The sequence below is a fragment of the Crinia signifera genome, chromosome 2 (genome assembly GCF_055691185.1).
Source record: "Crinia signifera chromosome 2, ASM5569118v1, whole genome shotgun sequence".
Classification (NCBI taxonomy): domain Eukaryota; kingdom Metazoa; phylum Chordata; class Amphibia; order Anura; family Myobatrachidae; genus Crinia; species Crinia signifera.
In genome coordinates, this window is record NC_139218.1 from 180,653,173 (window position 1) to 180,677,241 (window position 24,069).

Sequence of the window (24,069 nt, forward strand, 5' to 3'; positions counted from 1 at the left end):
GGAAAGGTAAGTGAAAAAATTTTTTTTCACTTTACCTTTCTGCGCATTCGGGAGGCTTGCCACCCTAACCCACCAGCTGTTGCTAGGTGGCAAGCCTCCCGACGAACAAAGAACACAGACATTGGACAGAGGAAGATTGGAAATAAAGTGTTATGGACAGACAAATCAAAGTTTGTGGTGTTTGGATAACACAGAAGAACATTTGTGAGTCATCAAGTGAAAAGATGCTGGAAGAGTGCGACGCCCTACTGTACTTCAAGCATGGTGGAGGTAATGGGATGGTCTGGGGCTGCTTTAGTGCTGGTAAAGTGGGAGATTTGTACAAGGTAAAAGGGATTTTGAATAAGGAAGGATATCACTCCATTTTGCAATGCCATGCCATACTCTTTGGGCAGTGCTTGATTGGAGCCAATCTCCTCCTTCAACAGGACAATGACCCAAAGCACCCCCCAAAATTATGTAAGAACTATTTAGGGAAGAAGGAGACAGCTGTCTGTAATGGAGTGACCAGCGCAGTCACTAGATCTGTGGGAGCAGCTTGACTGTATGGTACGCAATAAGTGCCCATCAAGCCAATCCAAATTGTCGGAGGTGCTTCAGGAATCATAGGGTAAAATTTTCTTCAGATTACCTCAACAAATTAACAGCTAGAATGCCAAATGTCTGCAATGTTGTAATTTCTGCAAAAGGAGCATTCTTTGGGGTATATTCAATGCTCTTTAGTGAGCTGTGATGGAGAGCAGTGCTGCTTGCTTGCCGGTCAGTATTCAATTGACCCCCATGCACCTGCCATTTCCACCTCGCTGGGTTTTAACAGTGAGATGGAAACAGCGTGTGCGGCTGTCAAAATGACGAGGCTCTTGGCTAAATGCAACGGGCTCCCTGAAAGCAAAGTTTGAAGCACAAAATTATTATTTCAAATAAAAATTAGTATTTCTAACCTTGCTAATTTCTTGACTATATGTTCTATTCATTTTGCAACTCATTTGATAAATAAAAGTCAGTTTTCATGTAAAACACAAAATTGTCTGGGTGACCCCAAACTTTTGAATGGCTACATTTGCACCTGTAAATACAGAAAATCTTGGCTAATTGGACTGACTCCTATGAGTGATAATCATTATTATCCAGAACAGCACAACAAATAGGTTATATTTTGTATTATACAGCACACTGTTTCACAAACACTTAAGATGGGTACACACTTACACTATACAATGGTTGGTCTCCCAACTGTCTCCTTCATGTGATATTTTAAGGTATACTTATCTTCAATCACATTTAGTCAGTAGAAAACAGGTCACACCCGAAGATCAGGTTTTAATGCGCACATAGAAAATAAGTGTGCAGCTGCTGACCATTCTGCCTATTCTACTGCTGCCTTTGTGTCTCTTTATGTGATATTTTAGACAGATGAGGGTCAAAGATCAAAAGTTAGAGTGTAAAGGTGAATACATATATTGGCACTGTAATAGGAACTGCTGAACAATGAATGTACTGTAAAAACACAAAGTGTACTGTGCAAGTGTGTAACCAGCTCAACATTAATTGTGCACACACACGGGGGGAGATGCACTAATCATCGCGTAGATGTTTTTTTATTTCTGCCTTTTTAACGCGTTTTTTGTGTTCGGTTATGTTTTTTTCCTCCAAATGCACTATTATTTTGTTGACCGCATTCTTGTTGCTTTAATCGCTCTCTCCGCGATCTCCGTGGTTTTTTTCCCTCCCCACTGCGCATGCGCCCGCTGTAAGCTGAGCGGACATGCACATTTGCTTATTCCAGATGCCGCCTGTCACAGGTTTACAGAAGCAAGTGTTACAGAAGCGCCTAGCGGCAGGAGGTACTGGCCGCACAGGGTTGGGGGGTTTGTTAACTCTACGGAGGGGGGGGGGGGGGGGCACTGCCCGAATTTGTGGCAGGGGGGGGGGGGGGGCAAATTTAATAGTTACGGCACTGACTGATGATCATAAATAGTACCTCACACTTCAAGAGGCGCATCATCAAAATTTACCTCAAATCATGTAATCTCAAATAAATAATAATAATAAATAATAAATTAAACATCACAAAATTGATAATACATTTAAATTAAATAATATAAGAATGGAATGTGCCTCACTGCATACAAAAAAAAACCTTATCCAACCTATAATACCTTTTCGATAGTCTGAGAGGGCGAATTAAAAAGCCAAGCGCGATGAGGAAAACGAAAAAATGCGGAAGCAGGGAGCTTGTTTCCGCCGCCGGAGCTTAGAAAATACACGAACAGGACAAAGGCACCGTTAGAGATGCCTGAACGCGTTGAAAACGGTTATTGCATTCCCCCCACGGTGAGATGTGTGCTAGGTGGGATTTAAACCAAACAATGGGCGAGATTCACCAAACTGAAAATTCAGTAAAAACCCTGTTTTCGGGGTTTTTACCGCATTTCCATATGCAGCAAAGCCCCAGCTCCGGGGCTTCGCTGCGGGGGGGGGGGGGGTTACACCAGTTCTAGATGGCGTAACCCCATGGAAGCTAATGGGCTTCCCTTCGCGTCCCCCGCCGCCCCGCGCGCCCCCCGCCGATCAGCGCTGCACCCCCCTCACCTGTGTCCGGGCAGCCTCCTGCTGTGCTGCCCGGACCAGTGATCTCCTCCTCCCTGCACAGCTTCTGAGTGCAGGGAGGAGGAAATGGAGCACCCACACTGCGGGTAAGGGTGCAGGGAGGGAGGGGGGACCCGCTGCAGATCGCCGGCCTTCGCCTTGGCGTTAATAATCGCATATGTTAATGCATATGCGATTATTAACAATGCGAATGCCGGCGATGTACAGCGGGGGTTATTAGTAAATCCCGCCCCATGTGTTCTGTACACTTTTTGTGATTTGAACTACATGCTATTTGAACTACACTACAATACATACTTGCCTACCCTCCCGGAATGGCCGGGAGGGTCCCGCAAATCGGGTCCCTCTCCCTGGTCGACACCAGAGCATGTAGATCCCGCAATAACTTACCTCATACCCTGGCTGCACTCACTTCGCTCCGCATGCTTCAGGTTGCGCTCAGCACACATTACCATTCCTCTTCAGAATCTAAGTGGATGGTAAAGCATGAAAAAAAATCACAAAAACTTTATGACGACCATTTCATGTGTCGATGATAGCCATGTCGACATTTTGTAATTGTTGACCTTGTGCATATTGCCATTTTTCTTATTATGTCGACCTTGGTGACGACCTATTAACCATTTATCTAGACACTGTCAACCTACCATCCAGATACCAGGGTACAGGTGAAAAAAAATGTCTGCCTTGATGAGCATGCAGTTAGCTCTCCAACACCAAAACAAGAGTGTGCCTTTTGCTGGTGCTACTGCTTGGACCCAGTAAGCCTCAAAAGATCCTGCACTACAAATAGCAGATTTGGGGGCTCATTTAACAAAGATTGCATATACAATGTGATCTTGGACAAATTTTGTTGTATGTGATCCTATTGCAGGGAGACACAGGGATAGGTCTCCGTTCAGCCAAATTCCGGGGGGTATGCACATGCACGTTCAGCAGTGCGATCAGTAGCCTGTGCGCTACAACGGGCTACTGCCATCCCGGAATGGCGTTAACCCCCCCGTCCTCATGAGATGCTGCCTGATATTAATACATCAGACAGCATTGTATGTTCCATAAAAACCTATGGGGAATGAGGCTGGCGGTGGCAATGAAGGGATTGCAGCCAGTGCACCGGAGCGCCCCAGGCGGGAGGGGGACACTCCGGTGCTCACCCGCCCCCCGGCCGCTGTACAGGAGAGGGGGGTTGCTGGAGATCGCGGCGCTCCGGGGGGACGACGACGACGCTACGGTGCTCACCCGCCGCGTCATGACCCTGGGAAGGGGGGGGTGGCGGGGGGAATAGGAAGTGCCACTCACCGCTGCGGCTGCGCTGGTTCCTTCTTCTGCGGCTGGTGGGGAGACCCGTCCCTAGTCCCTGCTGCAGCCGCTGACTGCCTAGCGCTGCCGCCACGGAGGCACTGTTCCCCGCTGACGCCAATGGTGAGGGGCGGCCGGCAGCTGGGACCAGTGTCTCACCACCAGCGGTAGCAGCGCTAGGCAGCCATCGCCAGCAGCAGGGACCAGGGACGGTTTTTAGAATGGTCACAACTATATTTGATTCAAATGTTGGGCTGAAGAGGCACCCTCCAGTGGCCGCTGCCCTAGGCAGCTGCCTAAAGCTGCCTAGTGGTAGCACCGGCCCTGATTGCAGCATGTATCGAAGACTCCTACTGCTGGTACAGGGGAGCACACAATGGAGAAGTGGTATAGGGCTGGCTATAGGTGAGTACACTATGGAGGGGGTGGAAGCTGGTACAGGGGAGCACACTATGGGGAGGGGGGTATGGCTGGCTATAGGTGAGTACACTATGGAGGGGGTGGAAGCTGGTACAGGGGAGCACACTATGGGGAGGGGGGTATGGGCTGGCTATAGGTGAGTACACTATGGAGGGGGTGGAAGCTGGTACAGGGGAGCACTCTGGGGAGGGGAGTATGGGCTGGCTATAGGTGAGTATACTATGGAGGGGGTGGAAGCTGGTACAGGGGAGCACACAATGGAAAAGTGGTATGGGGCTGGCTATAGATATGGGTGGAAGCTGGTACAGGGGAGCACTCTATGGGGAGGGGGGTATGGGCTGGCTATAGGTGAGTACACTATGGAGGGGGTGGAAGCTGGTACAGGGAAGCACACTATGGGGAGGGGGTATAGGGCTGGATATATTGGGTGCATACTAAGGGGGGAGGCTTGTATGTGGGAGCAGAAAACGCAGAACTGCACACTGCACACTGATCTGGGAGGTGGGGAGCAACAGGCAGGAATACAGCCAGGGATGTCAATGGAAGTGCACAGTGCAGGTAAGTGCCAACTTACCTGCAATCTGTGCAATTTGGCTGGCACCAGGAGCTGTTAAAGTCCCATGGTGAGTCCCTGAGATGGAGCTGCGCACTGTTACTGACTCCTGCGCTTGTATGTACTGCGGCCAGGTGGCATTAAGATACAGAAGCTGGGAGCCAGGAGGCGAGGGGCTAGGTTTCAACTTAGTCAGCACACACATTTGGCCAGATTCAGACCAGTTTGCCAGGCTGCAAATTTGCACTCTTAGCGATTATTGGATGACCATGCATGCGCACGGTATGCAGTGCGCATGCGCAAGCCATCTGCCCAAAGGCAGCGAGCAAAGATTGACACCCTGTAGAGGTTTTGGGGGGGTGCCGCCGGCATTTTCTGGGAGTGCCCCAGAAAACGCAGACATTCCCCAGGTGTTGGGAGCAGTATAGGTCTTAGAGTCGACAGGACTAAGATCGACATGCATTGGGTAAACCACTGAAGATCGACATGAGCCAAAATCGACACATGAGAAGGTAAACATGGGCTTAGGTCGACACAAACATTAGGTCGACATGGGGTAGGTTGACAGTCAAAAGATCGACAAGGGGTTTTCACTTTTTCTTACCCAAATTTCGACATAGTGGATATAGACACCATATCGATGCACCAGGCGCCCTCGCCATGCTTCGGGTGTTGTGCCTTGCTACACTCATTCTCCAACATGCCTTAGTGCAGGCATGTCCAAAGTCAGGCACAGGGGCCAATTTTGGCCCGTACTGTCATTTCAAGCGGCCCGCAGCCGCCAGCTTGAAGCGGGCAGAGCATTAGATGTGGGAAGCACAGGACTCTAAAGGTGGGGCCCTGGCGAGCAGGCCTTTACCTTGCTGTCTGCTGCAGTGAGGAGGTGCCGGCCACAACAGTCAGATGTGTTTGGCGTCCTACCCCTGCTGCTGCAATCGTATATCACCCTACTCCACAATCACAGTGACAGCAGTGTTTGGGGAGGGGGGCAGCAAGGGGGAAGCTTGCTCCCGTAACATGCAGAGCGGAGGAGGGCAGCAGCAGGAGCCCAAGCATCTCCAGTCCTTGCAGTGCCTGCTTTGCCACTCCTTTCTCTGACTCACACAAGGGGCTGGGAAACAAAGAAGGGAGGGGTCATGCTGGGGGACATACAGTGAATGGAGCAGGGTTGCCTACCCTCCCGGAATGGCCGGCAGTCTCCCGAAAATCGGGTCCCCCTCCCAGCCCCCCGGAAGGGTGGACAACCATCCCAGATTCAGGGGGGACCCCCGCTGCGCCCCCGATCGCGGCATTTAAATGCCGCAATCCATGGGTCTCAGAGGAGCTAAAATGGCAAAATTGTGTCATTTTAGCCCCACCCCCTCAACAGAGATACGCAAATCCACCCGTTTAACATCATGGCGGCGGGGCTTAGTGGCTTTTCCCGGAGAGGAGAATATTAAAGTCGGCAACCCTGGAATGGAGGCAGTGATGGCCATTCAGAGAAGGGGGAGCAGGGGCAGGCTGGGGGACATACAGTAAATGGGGGCAGAGTGGGGTACATAGTGAATGGGGGTCATACAGTGAAGGAGGGTCAGGCTTGGGGACATACAATGAATGGAGGCACTGATGGACATTAAGAGAAGAGGGGCAGGCTGGGAGACACAGTGAATGGGTGCAGAGTGGGGAGCATACAGTGAATGGGGGACATACAGTGGAGGGGCAGGCTGGGGTACATACAATAAATGGGGGCAGGCTGGGGGAACATACAATGAAGGGGCAGAGTGGGGGACTATTCTGATGTGATTAATGATTCAAAGAATGTCAGGCTGAATGGTCGGCCCCCCACATTTTCACCTCACCAAATCTGGCCCTCGTCGCAAAAAGTTTGGACACCCCTGCCTTAGTGGATGGTAGGGCATGAAATACCTCCTGCTAGCACGTCAGCTCAAAAAAAGTGAAAACCCCATGTTGACTTTTTGACTGTCAACCTAGCCCATGTCTACCTAATGCTTGTGTCAACCTATTGACCTGTCGACCTAAGCCTTTGTCGACCTTTCCATATGTCGATCATAGCTCATGTCGACCTTCAGTGGTTGACCTCATGCATGTCAACCTTAGTGCTGTTGACTTAACAACCTTATACCCATTGGAAGGGAGGGCAGCTGAAGTCATCAGCAGCCTCCTTATTCTCACGGCCTTCACAGTGCCCAGCGAGCAGGTCTGAATCGGGCCCGCTTTCACACTCTCATACTGTACATAATAGGTGATTCATCGCACCCTACGGGTGCTCTTCACACCGCTGTAAGGGGCTGCGCCCCCTTAACCTGTGAATGCAGGGGGAGGGTAGGGTGCTATGGAGGGGGTGAGTATGTGCTTGGGGGTGGGGGTGCAGGCGGAGATGCTGGCAGAAGAGGGTGGGGCAGAGATGCTGCGGGGAGATGTGTTGGGGGGGCGGTGGTGGTAATTGTACTGGGGATGGGTTGGGGAAGCTGGCATAAGATTAAAGGAGCTGCGGACATGGATACGGGGGGGCGGGGGCATGGTGCGAGGGGAGATGCTGTAGGGAGATGGGGGGGTTGTGCAGGCCGAGCATCCGGCCTCCTGACATCTCCTCCACACCTCTCACAGGAGTTCTAGTCACTGTTCTGACCAACCAACACCAACTGCCACTGGTCATCAGACATGCTCCTGACCTTTTGTGCAGCTGCAAAGACTTTTGGGCAAGATCTGCCTTGTTATCAAATGCATTGTACCACACATTTCACAGAGTCACAAGTAATACATCACTTAGCAGGCCATGCTCATTTTTTTTTTTTTTATACCACACCCGTTTTTTTTTCACCCCGCACTATTTCTTTATGGTGTTTGGACAGGGAGCAAATTTAGAATTTGGAAGGTGCACATAACACACTAGTACCAACCCTGGCTATGCGTGCTTGGAGGGGGGGTAGGTGGCAGGGAAGGAGAAGAGTCGGCGTCCGGGGGGAATGCGGCCACCGCTGCGGGGGGATATCAGACCTGCTCCAAGGCTCACCAGCTATACGGCAAGGGGGGATGCAGACGTCACTCACCTGTGTCTATGTCGGGGGGGACATGCTCCCGAGTGGCGCCCTCCAGTGGCAGGTGCCCCCAGGCAAATGCCTTAAAAGCTGCTTAATGGTGGCACCAGCCCTGGGAAGGAGAATTACACCACCTCTCATGGCCACTTTAAGCCCTGCTAATAAACCTTTATTGAGTACTTGTGTATTACCACAGCACCCTATTTGCATATGTACGGCACCATAGGGAAATCGCATTGCATGTGTTTTTTTGCATGCGATGCATGTGTTTTTTTGCATGCGATGCGATTTTCCTATGTAAATTATTCACTGCTCTCTGCCCGCGGGTGGTGCGATACGATCGCATCTCATGCGATCGCACCACACGTTAAATCACATGCGATTTATAGGGTGCGATGCTATTTACTTTACTATACACTTCTATGAGATGCAATGAGATTCTAGGCCCGCAGGCATAGAGCAGTTAATAAATTACATAAGAAAATCGCATCGCACGCACAAAAATGCATGCGATTAATTTTTTTTACGCAGAATCGCCCACTAAGCAATTTGCTTAGTGGACGCCGTGATAAAACACAAGTACCATTTTTTGAATACTAGTATCAAGAGGTCTTTTTCTTACACAATACTGCAATTAAAGTCACCCAGAGCAGGAATATTCAGAAAAATAAAGTACTCTCATGTCACAATGGTATTTGCTAGCAGTAGATGGCGCTGTGACACAAGAATTAGATATAGTGATAGAGTGAGCTGGCTGCATTTACTTACTTATTTTGGGTTATACATCCATCTTTCTCTGGTATGAATCACAGATCAAACAGGTTTAGGTTTGATGATGAAATACAAACGTATTACATGTTATGAAGTTAGCAGCATGTGGCATGCAGATATCAAGTCTGTATTAGACTATATACCGTCCTAGTAACATAAAATATTGTTCTGTTTATCTATAAAATCGTACAGAGTGTGTGCCGGCAGGCCGGGGGATTCCCCCATTGGAATGCCCGGTATTGCAGGGTGGTGATCCCATGAAAGCGCTGGGCGTTCTCATGCTAATGCCCTGATGACACGGGTGCTGGGGGCAGGCAGCTGACATCACTGTATGTCTTCGCACAGGGCGCACGCAAAGCTAAGAAAACTGAGTGTCTTAGTTTTGTGTGAAGTCTCCACATCAGTCGATTGAGTTTATGCAAAACATCCATTTGCAGCCATGCAAGTGAATTCTCCCTGCAAAGGGGGCAGACGGCAATGCGAGCAGTGGGCTAAAAAAAGACACAGTGCTGTAAGTCAACCAGAATAATGTCAGCACACACACTGGGATAGAGGGTAATGGGGTGTATTTTGGGGGACAGGATGTGCAGGATGTGTCGGCAGTTGCGTAAGTTTGTCCCAGTTGCCCGGAGGCAAGATAAATGTTGGTGCCACATCCGATAGGTAGGTAGGTAGATAGATATGTGAATTGATGATGCCAGCACCGCAAGTACCACAAAGTATGGCTGTTAGAGTAGAGGTTAGGGCAGGGGTGTCCAAACTTTTTGCGACGAGGGATAGATTTGGTGAAGTGTAAATGTGAGGGGGCCGACCATTCAGCCTGACATTCTTTGAATCATTAATCACATCAGAATGGTCCCACACTCTTCCCCCATTCACTCTATGTCCCTAAGCCTGCCCCTTTACTGTATGTCCCCAGCCTGCCCCCATTCACTATATGTCCCCCAGCCTGCCCCTCCTTAACTGTATGTCCCCCATTCACTGTATGTTCCCCACTCTGCACCCATTCACTCTGTCCCCCAGCCTGTCCCCACTTAATGTCCATCAGTGCCTCCATTCATTGTATGTCCCCAAGCCTAACCCCCCTTCACTGTATGACCCCCCATTCACTATGTACCCCACTCTGCCCCCATTCACTGTTCGTCCCCCAGCCTGCCCCCCCTTCTCTGAAGGGCCATCACTGCCTCCATTCACTGTATGTCCCCCGGCCTGACCCTCCTTCACTGTATGTCCCCCCACTCTGCCCCCTCCCTTCTCTGTATGTTTCCCAGCCCCTTGTGTGAGCAAGAGGAAGGAGAGGCAAAGCAGGCACTGTAAGGACAGGAGATGCTTGGGCTCCCGCTGCTGCCCTCCTCTGTTTTGCATTTTACGGGAGAAAGCTTCCCCCTTGCTGCCCCCCTCTCCAGACACTGCTGTCACCGTGATTGTGGAGTAGAGTGATATACGATTGCAGCAGTAGGGGTAGGACGCCAAACACATCTGACTGTGGCGGCCGGCACCTCCTCACTGCAGCAGACAGCAAGGTAAAGGTGTGCTCGCCGGGGCCCCACCTTTAGTGTCCTGTGCTGTGCTTCCCACATCTGATGCTCTGCCCGCTTCCTGATGGAGGCTGCAGGCCACTTGAAATGACAGCACGGGCCACAATTGGCCCCCGTGCCTGACTTTGGACATGCCTGGGTTAGGGGATAGGTTAGGGTAAGGCTGCTGGAGGGGAGAGGTTAGGGTAAGGCTGCATCAGTGGAGAGGTTAGGGGATAGGTTTGGGTAAGGCTGCATCAGGGAAGAGGTTAGGGTAAGGCTGCAGGAGGAGACGCTAGGGTTAGGGGAGAGGTTAGGGTAAGGCTGCAGGAAGGGAGGCTATGAGAGAGGTTAGGGTAATGCTGCAGGAGGGGAGAGGTAAGGATAAGGCTGCAGGAGGGGAGAGGTAAGGATAAGGCTGCAGGATGGGACACTAGGGTTAGGGGAGAGTTTAGGGTAAGGCTGCAGGAGGGGAGAGGTTAGGGGATAGGATAGGGTAAGACTGCAGGAGGGGAGAGGTTACGATAAGGCTGCAGGAGGGGAGGCTAGGGTTGGGGGAGAGGTTAGGGAAAGGCTGCAGGAGGGGAGAGGTTAGGGGATAGGTTAGTGCAAGGCTGCAGGAAGGGAGGTTATGAGAGAGGTTAGGGTAAGACTGCATCAGGGGAGAAGTTGGAATAAGGCTGCAGGAGGGGGGGCTAGGGATGGGGGAGAGGTTAGGGTAAGGCTGCAGGAGGGGAGAGGTTAGGGCAGGGGTTCTCAAACTATTTGCTCTAGGACCCCGTCAGACAATAAATATTATTACAGGACCCCAGCAAGTTACCACAGAATGGCTGCCACATTTGTGGACAGTGACGTGAAGTAACCACTATTCTGACAGGGAGGCAGTGGATAATGAGGATATGGAAAAGGGGGTAGGGGGATAGAAGAGGGAAGCAGAGGGTGTTTACTTAATGAGTTATCCCCTGTCCCCCCTCAACAAACATTAGTCTGATGGCCAGCAACATGGAGTTGTGACCCCCTGCTGAGGTGGTCAGGACCCACTTTGGGGTCAGGACCCAAAGTTTGAGAACCGCTGGGTTAGGGGATAGGTTAGGGTAAGGCTGCAGGAAGAGCGGTTATGAGAGAGGTTAGGATAAGGCTGCAGGAGGGGAGGCTAGGGTTAGGAAACAGGCTGTAGCCCACTCCCTGCTCATCCCCTGCTCTGTATAAGCTCCACTACATGTGTAATGTCACTGACCTGTGTGAGCCATAGCAAGGGAAGTGATGGGGAAGGTGCTCCTGGCTGTGGCTGCTCACAGTGTGGAGTCTCTTCCTGTGCCTGCAGGGTGCTGGCTGCTGGAAGTTGCATTGGGTGTTGTGTGCTGGCTGGAGGGTTCCATTTCCTGCTGCTGCTGAATATGTCTAGAACGACAGTGGGAGTGGTTGTGAATGGTGCCGTATCAGATATGATACCGGTACTAAGTGGAGTGCCCCAGGGCTCGGTTTTGGGGCCCATTTTGTTTAACATTTTTATTAACGATATTGGGATAGGGTTACTCAGCAATGTATCCATCTTTGCGGACGATACAAAACTTAGCAAAGTCATCAAATCACCAGAAGATGTCACCATGCTTCAAAATGATCTTGCAATTCTAGATGAGTGGGCTAAAAAATGGAAGATGAGGTTCAATGTAGATAAATGTAAGGTTATGCACCTTGGGAGACACAACCAGTGTGCAAGTTACAACCTTAGCGGAGAGGAACTGGGTAATTCCATACTTGAAAAGGATCTAGGAGTCCAAATAGACAGCAATCTAGGATGTAGTGCCCATTGTAATGTAGCTACAAAAAAGGCCAACAAAATTCTGGCATGTATTAAGAGGGGAATGGAAACTAGGGACTCAAGGGTAATTATGCCACTATATAAAGCATTGGTGAGACCTCACCTAGAGTATGGAGTACAGTTCTGGGCCCCACACTATAAAAAGGACATCATAGAATTAGAAAAAGTCCAAAGGCGAGTAACAAAGCTTATTAGGGGAATGGAGAATTTAAGCTACGGGGAGAGATTAAGCAATTTGGGACTATTTACATTAGAAAAGAGACGTTTAAGGGGGGACATGCTCAACATGTACAAGTATATCAAGGGCCAATATAAGGAACTGTCACACACCCTATTTTCTACTAGAAAGGAATCTAGGACGCGAGGGCATGAGTATAGATTAGAAGAAAAAAGATTTAATTCAGCTAGTAGAAAGAATTTCTTTACGGTCAGAACAGTCAAACTCTGGAACTCTCTTCCCAGAGAGGTGGTAATGGCTGGCTCATTAAATGCGTTCAAGGCAAAGTTGGACAAACATTTACTGGAGAAAAACATCCATGGGTACAAATAAGAAATATAATTTGTCTGTAAAATACCAGAACCTACCAAATCAGCAATGGATATCTATACCAGGTTGAACTAGATGGACGCAAGTCTTTTTTCAGCCTTACCTACTATGTAACTATGACAGAGGAGCATGTGCTGCGCTCTCCTCCAATCACAGCTCAGCACATGTTCCTCTGACCCCACTGCAGTGCCTCCTGGGATTATTTTACCCAGTAGTGCACTGCAGATTGCTGTGTAGTACTGCCCCAACCACCCGGAGGCTGCAGCAGCAGAGGTAATCGCCGCCGGCAGAAGATGGGTCCCTCCTGCTCCTCTACTTCGGGATGTATGGATGCAGGGCTGTGAGTACAGCGGAGCCGGAGGCAATGGAGATGTGCCCCCTCTGGGCAGACACCCGGCGGCAGATGACTCCATTGCCTCCGGCAGTTCCGCCACTGTGTGTCGGGGTAGCGGTATATTTTGTTGTTTGTAGGAGATAGGGGGAGTAGGGTATGTAGGGGGTAGAGGGGTGCATGTTTGAAGACATGGGCAGTAGGTTATGTAAGGGTAGAGGCATATGAGGGGTATGTAGCTGGACAGGGGGAGTAATGTGTGTGCGGTCAGTATAGATGAAGATAGCTGTTAGGGGGTGTATCTGTGCTGTGCAGCAGCGACAAGGCAGAGGAAAAGTAAGGGCCGCCGAGAGGTATGCCAGGCCCCGGGAAAATGTGTGACCACCTCCTGAAAATAGGCCACACCCCCCAAAATTGACTAGGAAAAAGGGGGCAAACTCACCCTCACCCCCCCAGCTGTTACATTGCAGCCTGCGGCGCCGGCTTATGACAAGCCAGGTCGCAGCATGTAGGGTCGGGGAGCCATGGCGCAGGTCCAATGCTGCGGCTGATTGACAGTTCAGCGTCGCTACCCAGACCCAGGGGAGACCATGGTGGGTTTTTTTAGGGAGCGGTCCCCATAAAAAACTTGCCCACTGGGGAGAGCTCCCTAAAAGAAAAGCCACCACTGAAGGGGTTAAAAACTCATTTCCACACTAAAGTGACAATGAGGAGAGTCCATTCCTAGTATGCCCAGAATGTCATGTTTCCATCTTGACATTCTGGGCGTACTAGGAACGGACTCTCCTCATTGTCACTTTAGTGTGGAAATGGGATTTTAATTTCATCAATTCTGTGTTTATTTTAATTATTGTATTCATGTGTAGGTTTTCTATCTAGATTCAACCATGAAATTAGCTGTAAAGATCATCCAATTTATTTTTTATTTTTTTCTTAATTGTTTTGAAGCGCTGCTACTTTCTTCTTTTTCACACCCACAAAATGTTTGGGAGGGGGTGAAAACACACTCAAGTGCTGTAGGTGTTTGCTGCTGCTGCCCCCGCCTGGGAGGGATGGAGGGGGAAGGGTGGACCAGGGCTCAGGTAATTAGTAACCATCCCCCCCCCCCCCCCTCTCCTCTCGGCGGCCCTGGGAAATGTGTAGGGGTAAAAGGAAAGTTATGGTAGAACCTACCTTTGTTAACTTTCTTTCCTTGAAGTCCATGGGAACCACAGGGGACATCGGGGTTGTAGGTGGATCCAGGGGGTCCGAGGCACCAATCAGCGAAGCTTCTTAAGATTTCCCAGGATGCCCGGGCCCTCTCCCCTACAACCCCGCCTCCAGGCTCACACAGCTCAGTTTTGGTAACAAGCCGTAAGCAGGAAGCGGAGAAAAGAAGAGGACAGAGAGAACACATGTCCAAGTACACATACATACATATCACGGTACATGAACAAGACTATGGTCGTTAAAGGTCACAGTGCAGTATATCACACCTAGGGATACCTCAGGAACAAATTGAAGGGAGGGCGCCCTGTGGTTCCCATGGACTTCAAGGAAAGAAAGTTAACAAAGGTAGGTTCTACCATAACTTTCCTTTTCCTTTTCAGGGTCCATGGGTCCCACAGGGGACATCGGGGATGTCACAAGCCGTATTTCAAGGGAGGGAATTTGCCTGAGGTGTCAGAAGTACCCGACGACCAAAGGAGGAATCCTGGGAGGCGAACGTGTCAAAAGCATAGAACTTAATGAAGGTATGAACAGATGACCACGTTGCAGCCTTGCACAGCTGTTCGGCCAAAGCACCTTGGCGTGTTGCCCATGATAGGTCAGCCACTCTGGAAGAGTGTGCTTTGGTGGAAGGAGGAAAAGGCAGATTATCCTGCCAATAAGCATCTTGAAGCCATGCAGATCCAGCGAGCAATAGTCTGTTTGCTCCCTGGCTAACCCTTTTTGTGGAATTCATAAACCACGAAAAGGGAGTTAGATTTTCTGACCGTCTTAGTACGGTCAATGTAGATGGTCAGAGCCCTGACCACATCCAATAAGTGTTCCTCTGTAGAGAGATATTCCGTGTTAAATGCCAGAATCACAATCTCCTGATTGATGTGGAATCTGGAGACCAACCTTAGAAGGTGCGATGTTTTAGTCCACAACATCCCTATTGGGATGAAATATGAGGAGAGGAGCTTACATGAAAAAGCTGACATATCTTGCGGAAGCAATGACCAAGACAAATACTATCTTGTCTGTCAACCTTTTGAAATCCGCCACTTGTAGCGGCTCGAAAGGAGGCCTGATTAAGGCCTGCAGTACGAGTGACAAATCCCACTGATTTGTAGGAGGAACCTATGGAGGTGAAAAAGAATCACTCCTTGTAGGAGTGTACGTACCTCCGGTAAGAAGGTTAATTTCATATGAACCGAGATGGATAAGGGTGAGACTTGGATTTTCAGAGACGGCAGTCTAAGTCTAATGTTCAGACCCTTTTGTTCAGACCCTTTTGTAGGAATGCCAGAATTCTGGCCACCTTGAAAACCGTTGGATCAAACTTCCTAGCCGTACACCACATACAGTAGGTGTGCCATATTTGGTAATAACTTCTGAATGATGCTGGCTTGCACGCCTGAATCATGACCTTTTTGGAAGAAAAACTTTAACTTTACAGTAAAGTAGTTTCAAGCGCCACGCTATCAAAGACAGGCGCTGACAAGGTCCTCGAGTATGAGACCACCCAAAAGTTAAGAGGAAGGGTGGTTGGGAGGACATTTGTAGAAGGTCCACATACCAGTGCTGAGTGGCCAGGCTGGAGCTATCAGAACGAGATTCCCGCCTCCCTGTTTGAATATCCTGATTACCCTGGGAATCATGGATCTTGGTGGGAAGGCATACGGAAGATGATAATTCCTTGGAACTGCAAGGGCATCCATGAAGCTTGCTTGAGGATCCCTGTACCCTGACCCGAATGTTGACACTTTTGTTGTGTCTGGACACCATTAAGTCCACGTCTGGTAGGCCCCATCGGTCTTTGAGGAGGGCGAACAACTCTGGATGGAGTGACCACTCCCCCCGATGGAAGTCTATTTAGGGATCTGTTTTCCAATTTAGAACTGCTGGGATGAAGATCGCAGACAGAGCCAGAAGACACTGTTTCGCCCAGGAAGAGATCCTAGAGACTACTTGGAGAGCAGTAGTGTGCGAGGGTCTCCTTGGTCAAGTATGTACACCACAGCCGTGGCCTTGTCTGCTCTGATCAGGACCGGGTTCTTCTGAAGAAGGTCCTGAGAGCGGATTAGGGCATTGTAAGCTGCCCGAAGCTCCAACACAGTGATAGAGAGACGTGTGTTTGGATTGGTCCATACGCCCTGCAAGGCTCGGAAGTAAGCTAATGTCCCCCAGCCTCGAAGGGTGGCGTCGTAAGTGAGGATCGTCCATTCTTAGAACCAGAAGGGACATTGACTTGAGAAATGTGGCCCTGATATTGTCCATCCGTTTTGTCAGAATGAGGTGTTGAGAGGGCAAAAATGAAACTGTGCCCACTCCACCATGTTCAAACATTGACATCATTAATCCTAAGATTTTCATTGCGCCCAGTGGCTTAAGACTCTGGGACTCTGCAAAAAAACACCCATATTTGGTGTTGCAGAGAATTGTCCTTGTCCCTGAGAAGAGACATCCTCCATGACTGAGTGTCCAGGGTAGCTCTCCAAATGCCACATTTGTTGAGAGAGGAGCCAACCGAGATGTTGGAGTGTCCTGATTGTTATCTATAGGTGAGATAACAGCAATAATAGGGACTTGGCCACCAGTAGTAGGTCATCTATATATATAGAAAGACTCGGATACCCAGACGGTGGAGATGTTCAGCCATAATTGCCATGATTTTTGTGAAAATCCTGGGGCTGTGGCTAAGCCAAGTAGAAGGCCTAGAATTGGAAATGGCTATTTTAAATAGCAAACCTGAAATATTTCTGGTGTGCTGGCAGAATTGTGACATGCCAGTAAGCGTCCCGAATGCCCAGGGTGACTATTTAATCCCCCGTTCCATAGGTAGGATTATTGTCCTTAAAGTTTCCATCCGAAACTTTGAACCCTGCACCACCTTAAAGAGACTTCAGTATTAGAATTGGCCTGTAAGTTTCATTGTAGAACCAGGACCAAAGACGAGTAGTAGCGGAGTCTTCTCTAGTGGTGAGGGATGACCGTAGCAGACCTTTTTTATTTCAATAATTGTTCTGCTTAGTCTGAATTGTGAAGTAGACCCGTGCAAAGACCTTAGTGCGAGAGGTCTTTCTGAATGAGATGGAGTATCCCTGTGACACAACTTCCTTTACCCAGGCATCCTTTTTATGTATAGTCACTGGTGTTCCTACAGCACCTGGTGTTCCCATGTGGACTCCGATCCACTTAGCAACCAGGTCCAACACTGTTTTCCGGGATTGGACGAGATATGTGATATCCAGTGTGGTATGGCTGCAGGTGAGGAAGACGAGAAGTCAGCCTCCCGCTTGGTGTTCCCCCTGTGGAGGGGCCGTTATGCAGGTGGTTGCCGGGATGGGCAGGAGCCTGTAGCGGCCCATGCTTGGGCTTGCCTTAATGGCATGATAGGTCCTAGAATAGGACTGATCTCAGGCTTTCCTTTTTGAGGTGAAGCCGTGGATAGACACGCCATTCTGGCAGCAGTCAGAGATGCCACAAACTTGTTAAGGCCTTTCCCCAAATGAATTTTTACCCTTAAAAAGGTAAAAGTTCCAAGGTCTGCCAGGACTCCAGGTACACTTTCCCTGTATTGGGCAAATGATACGGCTGGCCTGAATGAAGCTGGTGGATGTCAGGGCAGCGACAGTGCCAGCCTCTGATATAGCTCCTATGTATATATATATATATATATATATATATATATATATATATATATATATATATATAATGCTGCTTGTTTAATGTGAAGTACACATAACTTAGCATCCTCAGAGGAGTCTTCTAGGACCTGTATAAAGTGGCTTTAGCCATGTCAATAGAGGTCCTTCCCAGTGAATGGGGATATGGCCCTTAAGGAATGTTTCAAACACCTTGGTAGGGTCTTTTAATATCAATCCTGAAGTGACCAACAGTATTGAAGGATACCTTAGAATAAACCAAGGGAGTAGTCGTGGTTCACAAACCTGATTAGCCCCTTAATCCCTCCTGATTACCTCAAGTGGTCTGAATGAGGGCATTAGGGTTAGTTTCTGCTTTTATTAAAAACCATCTCCGGTTTTAGCAGTAGGTTCAGGCTTCACCAAGTCTGACATTAACACCTCACGGATTGTATGAGTGAGAGCTGCCACATCAGTTGTCCCTGCTTTGAAGCAGGAGCGCTGTAGGCATAGCATCATCATATTGTCATTATGAATATTGATGACATCCTCAGCATTAACATTATTTTCCCCCTTGTGATCTGTGTCAACCTGTGCTTGTTAACAGAAACCTATTAGGTAGTGCAGCGTCAGGTAGCAGGTGTTGCCTAGCTACCGAAAACTGCTGCCAGATCTGCACAGATGTAGACAGGGCCTCCCACCAAGGTGGAGGGGGCTGGACTACGGAGGGTGCAGTAGGGGGTCAAAGGCAATCCAATAGGTTGCCTAGTGACTGTTGTTAGGCTGCCCAGGGAGGTTGTGGGAAACCACCGTGGCAGAGGACTGGCCAGGGGGGGGGATAAAGTGAATAACACATAACCCGTCCTGGAAGACATCCTGGTTAGACAGGCTTGCAGCACAGCTCTTGCAGGACAGGAGCTTTGTAAACTCTGTCTGGTTGCACCCCCGTTTGGATATAATGCAAACAAACCCAAAGTGGGGGGGTTACAGTGCACAATAGGTATATACCACAGAGGAAAACCTAGAGTGATATCACTGAGTGTATGTGACCCTAGAGGATTAAACCTCTGTCATCCTCCTCAGAAGATGAGAGAAATACAGAGGACAGTGCAGAAGTACTGACAGAAAATGAAAGTAAAGGAACTAGCACATTGCAGTCACATACACAAGCATTTACATACAGCCACAGCCTATAAATGCTATCACACCCTGTATCAACCGCTTGAACTCTATTGGAGTAAGGGGGATTTAGGGTGTCTGTGAAAGCGATTACTTAGTCAGTGAACGGTTTCACAGGGGAGACTGTGCCCTCTCTCTGAAAGACTACTGTGCCTGTGGAAATGGCGCTGGTCTGAGAGAAGGGGGGCGGGCACAGGGTTAATGCAGCTAATGGAACGGCAGATCCCTTGCGAGATTGGCGCCAAAGCTGGGAGAGGGGCTGCAGGCCAGACGCCACCTCCCCTTGCTGGACTTCCCCCACCGGGGCTATGTGGAGCCTGTTAAATACTGGGGTCCCTCTGCCCCGGCCTGCGCTCAGTCCCCGGTGGTCTAGTGGGGTCCCAGGCCGAAGCGTGTACCCACGCCAGCTACCGCGTGCGTCTCCCACGCTAGCGCAGTATAGCAGCGGTTTGCGCTCCTAATGGAGCCTTACCTGCCCTCGATTCCGGCCACGCTGCCCGGGGGAGACCGTCGGCGGTGCTAGGCGTCGTGGTCTCCCCCGCCGAGGTCCTCCGTGACAGGCGTCTTTGGATGGAGCCGGCGCCGGGAGGGTGACGTAGCTGCTCGCTCCGCCGTCAGTGATTGACGGCGGTGAGCAGCCTCAGCCGCGAAGCGGCTTCTGCCGCTGAAGCGGCAGATTTAAAAAGTTTAAAAATAGAAAAGTAAAAATTAAAAATAAAAATAAGCTTTAATGGGGTTACCTCAGTGAGGTAACCCCCGCTGATATAAAGGTGCGTCTGCTTCCTGCAGGCACCAAACAAAAACTGAGCTGTGTGAGCCTGGAGGCGGGGTTGTAGGGGAGAGGGCCCGGGCATCCTGGGAAATCTTAAGAAGCTTCGCTGATTGGTGCCTCGGACCCCCTGGATCCACCTACAACCCCGATGTCCCCTGTGGGACCCATGGACCCTGAAAAGGAAAGGGGGTCTAGAGGTGCAGGGGGTGGAGTGGTTCAATAGTGATGGAGAGGTGGAAGGAGTGAGAGATGCAGGGGTGATGTGGATGTAGAGGTGGAGGGAGGGAGTGTGTAACAATGTATAATGGGCATTAGGGTGTGTATAATCCTGGTGCAGTGTCTAAGGGGCTTTTTCAGATCACTATACCTGGTCGGCAGCAGCGTAGCTACATTTTGGGCGCCCCCCTGCCGTTAGGGGGGGCCGCCGCCCATTCAAACCCCTCTAATCCCCCGCAGCCTTACCTTTCGCGCTAGTCCTGGCGGCTCCGTTCTTCTGCTGAGGACCACCACAAAATGGCCGCCCCCATACAGCAGACAGTTTCAGAGAACTGTCTGCTATATGGGGGCGGCCATTTTGTGGTGGTCCGCAGCAGAAGAATGGAGCCGCCGGGACCAGCGAAATAGGTAAGCCTGCGGGGGATTGGGGGGAGGTGTAAGTAGTGTGGAAGTGTGGTGGCCGGTGCACGAAGGGAACGGGTTACCCTTACCTCGAGGCTTCAGGGGCGACTCAGGTTCGTCCGTTCTTCTGTCTTCCGGTGGACGGGGGAGGGACACTTCGATGAAATGAGACAACGTTCTGTGGTACAACTCAGATTTATTATGGAATAAAGGCCACTTGTGCCCCCTGACCCTCACGATACAGTAGTACTTGGGATTTAAGGCACGTTAACAAGTAACAACAGTTATGAATATGAACTGGCGATTAGGCTCGGCAGTACTAGTAACAGGCAACTTAATCACACTACGCATATACCCACTTGGACCTAAAGGCTCCACGTGTTCAAAGTACCGTGACGGCGTTCGGGGTCAAACACCCCTGCTTGAACGTTACTACTGGATTAGTCGACACGGTACCGTTGACAATGAAGGCTACCTTCGAAATATACACACATCAAACCTTACATAGACATGCCTAATTATCAATTAGAACATCAAGTAATAATTCAAACAGCTGGTGCACCAGTGTGACTAAAGAACTGAGGTGACGTCACCTTGCACGGGGCTTAGTCCCGGACAACCTGTGCACAGGGGTGGGTGGAAATGTCCGTCCGGCTGAGACGTCCAATAATAACAATAGCCCTGGTTAAACTTACTCCTTCCCGCTGGGAAGGGGTACTTGGGGTCAGCTGGCCCACCAACTTGAAGGATCAGCAATCAACTTATTGTGGTGAATTACCTCAGTTTAGCCACAAGATGGCGACGCTTCCTCATCAGTGGGGGTAATAGCTAGTTGTAGGACCACTGTAGCAGGTTGAGGTCTCCCCTAGATCTGGGCCCCGCGTGGATCCCCCTCGTTAACAATTCCTTTCTTTTTGTTACTGGGGAAATGTGAGCTGTCTAGGAGCTACGGCTCAGCCCTAAGAGGTTTCCTCCCCTTGGGTGTAGTTAGACTGTCCAGCTTTAGAATGACCCCAGGTGTGGACACAGGTTTGCAAGCAATTGGCTGTCTGCGGGGCCAAGGGTATAGGCACAGACGGGTAAATGGAATCGTCTTTAGGGCCAGAGTCTGGGCACAGGGGGGTAGATGGGAGGGCTGCTTGTGGGGGCGGCAGGCGGCGAATACCTTTAAGCTGCTCACTGATGCAGGCTCCCGCCCGTCGCGTACCGCAGCTCCTGCCGTCCGGTCCTGGACTGGGGTGTTCCTGCCGTCTCTCCTCTTCAGACCGTGGTGCACTAGTGTGGGCACTGCATCCGCAGCGTTGCCGCACTCAGTGCCTTCCCGATCCCGGGCCTAGGGTAGGCTGGGTGCAGTCCGGCACCTCTGGTCGTCGCCGCGTCCTCGCTCTCTCTCCCCGGCGGGTCTGGATGGAGCGTCACTCTGCGTCCCTTCACTCGGCCGCCGTGACGTACGGCGCGGCCACTTGTCACGCGGCTCCTGCTTCTCCTTCTCACCGCCGCACGGGTCTTCCTCCGGACGATACCCACGCTGTCTCTGCACCTCATTCCACGTGAGTCTCTCTCCTCAGGCTTTCCGCTCCACCTCAATCCTCCCTCCAGCCAATCCCTAGCTCCCCCTGCCTGTCCATCAGAGGCGCGAAGTCCCGGGGAAACCATTAACCCCTTGCGTCCTGGAAGGGGGGGGGTGTGAGACTTATAGAGTTCCGGGGCACCACAATAGCACAGCAGCCCCCATATGCACAGCGCCCCCCCCCCCCCCCCCCCACGCGCGCGGTGGCGGGTGCTGCGGTGCTATAGTTACGCCAGTGCCGGTCGGACCCAGTATTTTCATCCCAGGTCTGACCTTTTCAAACTAAGCCTGTGTCACCCATTATACACTGGGTGACCCAGATTTAACCCTTCTTATAACCCTGGTTATTCAGTTTGGCGCTTTCACATTGCACATCGACCTCACAATAACCCAGGTAAAAATGCAATTTGAAAGGGATATGAGTGGTTCTACCTGGCGCATTGTGTACAAGTGACATTACTATGTTGTGTAATGTGAATTATAGACACTACCGTGACACTATTATGTGTCCATGCCACGTTTCCACAAAGCTATACCCTAAATTTTTGGCACATGCATCCTATTTTGAGTATGGGGGGGGGGGGGGTGGCAAAGCATATTTTTGCACTTGTGTCCACAGCTTGCTAGTTCCACCTCTGCTTTGCTAATATTGGCTGGCTAAACTAAGCAACAGAGCACCAGCACAAACACACGGCCAGGGACGGTGTGAGACTTTGGCTTACTGCTCCCACCACCCACACTAAAAATGACCTCCCAGAACTGCAGGTGAAAGCATGGAGCAGTAATTTGTAAAAATATGCAAAAAAAATACCTTTAATGTTATCTGCATAATAATACGGTAAATGGTGGACTATTTAGGTCGACATGCATTAGGTACATACGGCTTAGGTCGACACCTGAAATAGGTCGACAGGGTCAGAAGGGTGACACAAGCATTAGGTCGACAATGGGAAGGTTGACAGTCAAAATGTCAACATGAGTTTATCAAAAAAATTTGAGCCAATATGCAGTATTTCATGCCCTACCATCCACTACAGCATGGCAGGAGAATAACGGCGGCGAGCACACACACAGTACATTTAGACAGACAGTGTCCATGTTGATTAAGTCATAGCATAGCTCCCCCCCCCCCCCCGACACCTGCAAAGCCCCACCCCAGTGTTTTGATTGGCCCACAGGTCAAACACAATGGATGACCATCGATATGTAAAAATATTGATGGTCAGCCATTGCATAGTTTAGCACTATCGATGGCCAGTTGCAGAATTGCCATCCCTACAGCTCTCCTCACACTGACAAGTAGGTGCGCGGACAGACTACAAAAGGCGCGCTGGCTAGTAATTGCCTGAGAGTGCGGTCAATCAAATGTGACATCGTGCAGGGACATGCTGGGGAGCCGCCCTCTACCCCATGGGGAGCGCCAAGGGACAAACAGCCTGCGGGCCGTAGGGACAGGTGCAGTGCACACCACATATAACACATACTGCTTATGAACAGGTGTTAAAGCAGACAATTCCACCTGAAGTCCTCCCAAAAATCCACACAAAGCAGGGCTATTCTTTTGTGTAACCAAACAAGTTTTGTACCTTTTTTATCTGCATCAACTTTATTCAGTTTGTAGTTACTTTCAGACATGGGTGGCAAATAAGTGGACCGCCTGCTGTAAAACAACACATCCCAGCATACCCTGACACTGTTCCAGCTATACTTATTTCCTTAGCTAAACTCAGGGCCACCATTGGGGGGGGAGGGAGCCACTGTGGGGACTGGGGGGGGGGTCAGCGAGAACCCCTGGAAACAACAAATCCAAATCCCAAGACGCACATGCAGACAGGACAGCTTGGAAGGTTCTGATCACATTGCCGTCCCGAAGCAGTAGTCAGCTGCTCTGGCTAGTGGGCACTTCCTGTTTTTGGCCGATAGCCAGGAGCAGTGCTGTTGCAGTGTGGTAGCAAAATCAAAGCAGCTCTGCTGCAGGGTGAAAATAGGAATGAACCCTGCCGAGCTGTCCTGGCAACGGTTGGGGCATTTACACTTTTATTAAGACATGATTATGCACTAATTATTGTAGCTCCTCCCACCATCCACTTATGCTCCCTGGAAGAGGGGGCCCTGACAATTTGGTCAGTCCCAGGCTGCACAGTCAACAGATGAAAAAGGCTCTGGCCAATAGAACACCTCCAT